At 38.0% G+C, this 7,605-nt stretch overlaps 1 protein-coding gene across 9 annotated transcripts in view; it reads right to left on the reverse strand.

The window, feature by feature from the left end:
- Positions 1 to 4,572: 4,572 nt before the first annotated feature.
- LOC144970476 (Ca(2+)/H(+) antiporter-like) overlaps positions 4,573 to 7,605 on the reverse strand; it is a 188,173-nt gene continuing 185,140 nt past the window's right edge. For 6 of the 9 annotated variants that reach the window (XM_078910164.1, XM_078910169.1, XM_078910167.1 and 3 more), the window contains one exon: positions 4,573 to 7,605. This exon is cut by the window's right edge and continues 377 nt beyond it. The gene's annotated coding sequence lies outside the window, so the exon portion shown is untranslated. The other 3 variants (XR_013644967.1, XR_013644968.1, XM_078910170.1) reach the window with 2 other exon arrangements.

Below are 7,605 nucleotides of genomic sequence, written 5' to 3' on the forward strand. Positions count from 1 at the left end.
AGTGTAATTGTTGTCGTTATTGTTGTTATCGTCATTGCATGTTGATCATTGTTTGATCAAACCAGACTCTTGCTTTTACTTTATTAAACGATATATTATTTTAGTGTAACTTAAGTTACTTTGCTTATTTCATTCCTTAGTTTATCTCTGTGTTTTAAATTCCTCTTTTTCCAAGAGTCAACAATCCATCTGGGAACCGGGACGTGGCTTGATCGAATACCCCTAGACAGATAGAGGCCACGTTTACTTAGTACCTTCAACTACAACTCCTCCTCCTGCTCTCTCGAAGTTTCCGCTTCCAAAATTCTGTATAACACCTTTAATTTCTTCAATTGATGATTTTGCGCCAACATCCTGCGCATAACATATATCCACCCATCAACTAGTAAAAACAAACAGTTTACATCCCTACTACATTTGGGGGCTCGTCCGGGATTCATGATGGATGATACAACAGATTTGTCAACAAAATCAACATTTACGTGTGAACGAAGATGGGGGTGGAATAGCGAATCGTTTCTGGCAGTGGAGGACGTGACAAGAACGGTGGACAACCTGAAGGTGTCTGTGATTGGCAGCAGTGACGGATGGAAGCCTGGACTCTCCCTTGGGTCGGAAGGGTGTGTGGCAGCAGATGTGACCAGACTTAAGTGTGTGACAGTGCAGGTGCCAGAGTGGGGCGTCAGCAGCATGGTCTTGGGGCAGATGACTAACAGATCTGCCATGGTAGACAAGTGGCTGGGGCGCATGGAACCTGACGTCAGATGGAAAGGTCTACACATGATTGGCTGGATCCGCCAAGAACACTGGACAAGTGCCAGATGCCTGTGAGATGTGGGGCTGTAGCAGACGGCAGTATGAAGCTTCACACATTTTTTTTTAAAACAATTTAGTTGATACATTATAACCGCACGTGAGAAGTGAGAAATTAATTTTAATGTTTTGACTAGATAGTTGAAGTAATGGGATCATAATTAAACTAATAAGCTCATTGTATAGATTTAAAAGTGGAGTTAATTATCAGTTGAACAGGTCAGATGGGATAAGATTTGCTTTTAGGGACTCTGGATAATTACTAAAAGTTGTTTAAAAATAGAAACTTGTATACGGGTATTAATTTTTGTTTTTGCTTCTACTCGCTTTAGTTTCACAAGGTTCGATAGAATATTTCTCATTACTATTGATTATATGCCATGTCCTTATTATTTCTGATTCTTATATTCTAACATTTAACATGTTATGAAGGCCCGACGTAGATGGGTGGTGGAGTTGCCGACGTTGTCAATTTAATCTCAGCATCTTTTATACGGCAGGCTGACTGACAGGGAGCGGGATGCTCTGTTAAAGAAGCAGTGGTCTGTGCGTGGCAAGTATCTTCTTGGGGAGGATGCGGGGAGCCAATGTAAAAATGGATGGCTGGGTGTGGTTGACGGGCAACTATGCTTTTTAAACTCGGACATTAAGATAAAGCAGGTCCAGATTTTTACCACTGATGTAATAAGCGGGAAGATTCTGATGGACATTGGAACAGAAATTAAAGGCGCATATCAATAGATAGTGGTATTGGTATTGTAATTTACTTGTTTGAGAAGAAGACGATGAGGTGGCGAAGAGGTGCGGTAGTTATTAGTGCAAAGTATGTATGACAAAATGCAATGGGTTACCATTCAAGCTATGATCCATGCATACAAACAGACGCATGAGCGACACTTCATGACAATGACAGTGTGACGAAATTAGAGAGGTGTAGCAGCGAAGTGAGGGCTGAACGCAGAACTTAGTGGGGTCGGTGCAGTGAGTCGTGACAGAATAAACAGAGTAGATACTGCCACTGACAGGAATTGACATTGATATCAATAACGACGTTGCAGGTGATGCTGACAGATGCAATGGAGACGAAACTGAGACAGTTACTCGAAGGTCAACGAGACAAACGAAGGTGCCTGCTCAGCTGTCAGATTTCATTATCTGTTACAAATAGTGGGCTGGGGATTACAAATAAGATTTGTGGGTAGCTGGGTATTAACTCTTTGTAACACATGTGGGTTTGCAAGGGTTTCTTTTTTACAAAATGAGTTATTTTTGCTTTATTTTTGTTTAACTCTCTCAGATCATAGAGCTGTTGAGTAGAACATCCTGGCGTATGCCCGGGTCTTACACGTGTCCTAAATTATGTCAGGGCATGTTAAATGGTTAATCAAAAGATGTTTGATTGTATGTCAATTGTAATAACATAGAACCATGTTGTTATTATATTTCAGATATGATGATTTTGAACTTGTGTATTGTCAAAACTCGGGACGAGTTTTCAGTTCTCAGGGGGAGTAATGTAATAGGGTTACGAATACCTTATTGTTAGTCTGGTTGTGTGCTCATTGGTGAGAAATGTTCATGAGAAAATATTCATGCGTGGTAGACGCTAACGGTATATTCCGTCTTTTGTGTATTTGTATATTTGTGAGTAAATTTAGTGAGTAGTGTTTATCATTTCCCCTCATTCCCTATCTCGCCCTTTGTAAGTTGCAGCGATTGGTGGAGAGCGAAGTTACCTTATATGGACATAGCCATCCCGTTTGGGTGGACAGCTTGATTTTTATAGAATTTTATGTGGTTAAAATTAGCAACTCTTTCAACATTTCCTTATATGGAAACTAAAATTTCACCAGGGCTTTCCGCCCACATACCTTTTAGGCCTTTATAAAGAGCAGCAGTTCTGTGCGGCTTCACTCTTGCTTTTACTTTATTAAACGATATATTATTTTAGTGTAACTTAAGTTACTTTGCTTATTTCATTCCTTAATTTATCTCTGTGTTTTAAATTCCTCTTTTTCCAAGGTGAGTTGCTGCCAGAATATTTCTTATACTAAATTTATAATGTTAAGATTTCAGAGATTGTTAATAATGGTGATAATAATGGTAATAATAATGATGATAATAATAATAATAATAATATTAAGACTGGAATTATGGTATATATGATGATTTTGATATTTGATGTTTTTGTCTTACATGCTATTGATAATGATAACGTTGTGAGTACGTTGGTTAGTCTCATCTTGGAAGGTATGGTGTTGCCGCTGGATGGTAACCATGTCCTTGTCTCTGGGGCGATATATGTTTTACGGGAGATAATTACATTGAATTGTCTTTATGGTGATGGGGGAGAAACGTTGGTTGTTTTGGGGCGGCTCGGGGCCGTATATTTGATGCGTAAAAGACGTATCTGACATAACCTTCGTTGGCTCTCTGGCTTCATCATGTAATCAGGCCTGACTCGTAATTACGTGGGAGATCGCTGATGACGTCGTCTCTAATACGACAGTAGTCATGTTAAACCGCTGACATACGGTGTATGCCAGTCATGTACTCACAAGTTACTCGTTGACTCTGGAGGTGTAATTGATGATTACAGGATAATATCAGCGTGAGTTACATATTGGTGACTCACTTAGGTTTATGCTGACTTTTTGATGAAATGATATTCTCGTATCATAATATGTAAATATTGAGGAATACTAAATGCTTATGTATGTGAACAAATGTTATGTTGTTATTGTCATAATGATTTGGGATAGGAGATCGTTCGTTATCATTGTTGTTTATCATTATATACATTTATACATCTTTTGTATTGATGGTATTGGTAATAATCATTGTAGTAATTGTTGGTGATGATTTGAGAGAGGAATGTTGGTTGTTCTGGGGCGGCTCGGGGCCGTATATATTTGATGCGCATTTAGACGTATCTTACATAACCTTTGTTTGCTCTCTGGTCTCATCAGATGATGATGATGATGATGATGATGATGGTGATGATGATGACGACGACGATGGTGATGTTGTTACGCGGACAGCGTCGATGGTGACGACGACAGTTGGTATAATGTTGTGAGTCGTGATCGCTGTCGCGTGACGAATGATTGCTACCTATAGTGTGTGTGTGACTGTGTAGCGCATGTAGTATGTAGTGTAATTGTTGTCGTTATTGTTGTTATCGTCATTGCATGTTGATCATTGTTTGATCAAACCAGACTCTTGCTTTTACTTTATTAAACGATATATTATTTTAGTGTAACTTAAGTTACTTTGCTTATTTCATTCCTTAGTTTATCTCTGTGTTTTAAATTCCTCTTTTTCCAAGAGTCAACAATCCATCTGGGAACCGGGACGTGGCTTGATCGAATACCCCTAGACAGATAGAGGCCACGTTTACTTAGTACCTTCAACTACAACTCCTCCTCCTGCTCTCTCGAAGTTTCCGCTTCCAAAATTCTGTATAACACCTTTAATTTCTTCAATTGATGATTTTGCGCCAACATCCTGCGCATAACATACATTCACCCATTAAGTGAAGTGAATAAGTTTCCATCCCTACTACATATAGATACAGCAATTTCCACTAAACGTGCCCAAATCGGTTGACATTAGCATTCATTGCATTTGCGTGGATGTGGAAAACAATCTTATGAAAATGATGGTTAACTTCAGAGACATCATAATTTTATCATAAACATGTCATAAAAGAAAAAAAAATCTCATTTTTTCAAGAGCTTTGTGAGTGAAAGACATTGCGGGGTTTTAAATCTCGTTCTTCCTTTATTAAACTTTCCACCTCTAGAAAGGCAGGGATTTTTAAAGACCCAGGCTGAAAAGATTTTAATTTTAGCCCTCGCAAAAAAACGAATTAAACAAAAGTGTATGTAAAAGCCTTTTTTAAAAAGATTCAAATACTTAACACGGAATGTTTCGAGCTCAAAACTATTCTTCAGCCAACAAAAAAGACACATTAAAATTTAGTTTATTTATGCTGACCAGACGTGCAGATCTATGGGAAATGACGGATCAAGTAGAAATTGAGAGGAGGAGATGGATGTGGCTGGTCTACACGCTGAGAAGGTCTGCAACAAACAATACCAGGCTCTTACATGGAACCTGCAGGGAACGAGGAAAAGAGGGCGGTCTAGAAATAGCCGGAGAAGGGCATTAATGGAGGAACTAAAAATTGAAGGCTGAAGAAACTGAAAGGAGAGACACTGAAAAGATAGCACAAAGCCGGAGAAGATGGAGGGGATTGGTCGATGGCCTTTGATGCTACAGCGGGTGTGAAGGACCTAAGTAAGACTTGCTGAAAAGCTTTCCCTCTCGACTATCTTGACTTGTTTTGTTTGCTTTTGTTTTCAAAGGTTTTACGGCGCTGCAACACATTAAGGTCATATCAGCGCCAGTAAAAAAGGAATAGGGGAATTGGTTCAAATAGGAAACAGATGTGGATTCCACGAGCATATTATGAAAGTACTTAGTTTGAGATCACCTAAAAGTCTCATCCAGACACAAGCACAGGTCCCCACTGAGAGGAATACACTCAAATGTTTGACAAATCATATATGATAAATAAAAAAAAACATAATATAGTGCATAATAGAGAGAAAAAAATGTAATGTCCCAAAACTAACTATACATTTGACTGTTTCCCTCTCAGCCAGGATATCTTGCCAGGGCCAGGACAAAACCAAGTAATAAAATCCAAAGACAAAGACAGAAAGCAAGTTGGAAAACAGATTCAGGGGGATAGAAGATACAGTAAGTACTTCCCTGCCCAATATGGGAGGTCAGGAACCCCACCCAGCCATATGTACTTCACATGAAATACATGACCATTTAACAGTTAGTGATGGCAGCTTAGGAATGGTTCTGAGCACACAATATATTCGCAGTTGTGAATATTAACAGTCGTAGGAATAATAATATGAGAGCTGACATTAAATAATTTTTCCCATGTGGCCCGCTGAAGAAATATCTGAAGCAATGAGTAGCTCCTTGAAGATGGTAAAACCGTGTTTTTCTATGCGGTATTGAGTTGTGTAAATTCATTGAACCTAACTCAAAGAATAAAATAATTGGAATATAAGACTTTATATTTGTTACTTTACATGGATCGTGGTAGGAGATTAGGTCCGCTGGCCTAGATGTGGTGATGATGATGATGATGATGATGATGATGATGACGTTGGTAATGGTTTGAGCACTCGGTCACATTATAACATGTTCATTAATGCTTCATGAAATATCAGTTTTATAATCAATACATACATTTCATCAACAGCAAGATATAAATAGATACGTATCGAAATGTATACATTCAAACAATAATGCATATTTGTAAAAGTATAAAATGAATACAGAAATTAGTCGACTTTCATAAAGAATACAAGTTACTTGATTGCGATCTATTTTCAGTGTGGAGGTTAATTTTGTCTACTGAGCCCTTTTTGGTTTCTCCTTCAACCAGAATTAATTTTGATTTTATTGCAAAGGCTTATCTACCATCAACCACATCAACCACACATACACACACACACACACACACACACACACATACATACATACATACATACATACATACATACATACATACATACATACATACATACATACACACATACATTCATGCACATACAAATGTAAATACGTCACACATACACAACACTAATTATAATATTATCTAAGCGTTCAACACAATAATCAATGATGTTTCGAGTTTATAGAGCCTCGATGACGTCAGTAAGCAAAGCCAATCGGTATTCAGATGGTATCAATGGGCTGAGAATCCATTTTTCTTGTTTGTTTGTTTTTAATGGTTTTACGGCGTTTGCAACACATTAAGGTCATATAAGTGTCAGTAAAAAGGAAGAAAACGGGATAGTAAAAAGTTCTAGAATTACAATTAAAGCACCCAAGAAAAGGAAAGACAAAGGGGAATTGGTTCAAATAGAAAACAGAAGTAGTTTCCAAGAGCACACTATCAAAGTACTTAGCTTGAGATCACCTAAAAGTCTCACCCAGACACCAGCACTAAGAGGAATACACTCAAATGTTTACAAGTATATGTTAAAAAATTTAAAAATAATAATACATAACAGAGAAATGATTTACAAAGGAAAAAATATCTCCCAAAACTATAACTATACATTCAACTGTTTCCCTCACAGCAAAGGATTCCGGCCAGGGTCAGGACAAAACTAAGTAATCTCATTCCAAGACAAAGACAGAAAGCAATTGGAAAACAGATGCAGTGGGAGGTCAGGAACCCCACCCAGTATCCACTTGTCTGGAACTTGATGTAGTTATAAGAGCCTCAATGACGTCAGTAAGCAAATTCAATCGGTGATCAGATGGCATGGCTGAGAATCCACTTCTCTGGAATTTGATACTGTTTTTTTTTAACTTCAAAAACTTATGTTTCACCCAAAACCACATAGATTTTAATCAATATAAGATCGTTGCGTAAGGTCACTCATTATCAGTCGAAACATCCGCGTGATTTGGAGGAAAATTCCATGAAAATAAATCACAAAAAGAATTTTTTTTTAAAGGCAGTCGAAGCAACCCAGTCCCATTCCAAGGACCCTGTAAAATCAACGATGAAGATTCTGGAATCCACAGAAAGTTTCTATTTTTAGGAACGTGTCCATCGTCTTCGAGGAGTTTATAACATTACACTTTTGTATTGACACCTAGATAACCACACCTCTCGGACAGTCGTCACAATGTAAACAATGGCCGTGATTGGGTGACATAGCGAAATACACAGGTTTTATTATCGAT

Source organism: Berghia stephanieae, chromosome 4 (assembly GCF_034508935.2).
Source record: "Berghia stephanieae isolate SIO BIC M18660-M18661 chromosome 4, UCSD_Bste_1.3, whole genome shotgun sequence".
Taxonomy (NCBI): Eukaryota; Metazoa; Mollusca; class Gastropoda; order Nudibranchia; family Aeolidiidae; genus Berghia; species Berghia stephanieae.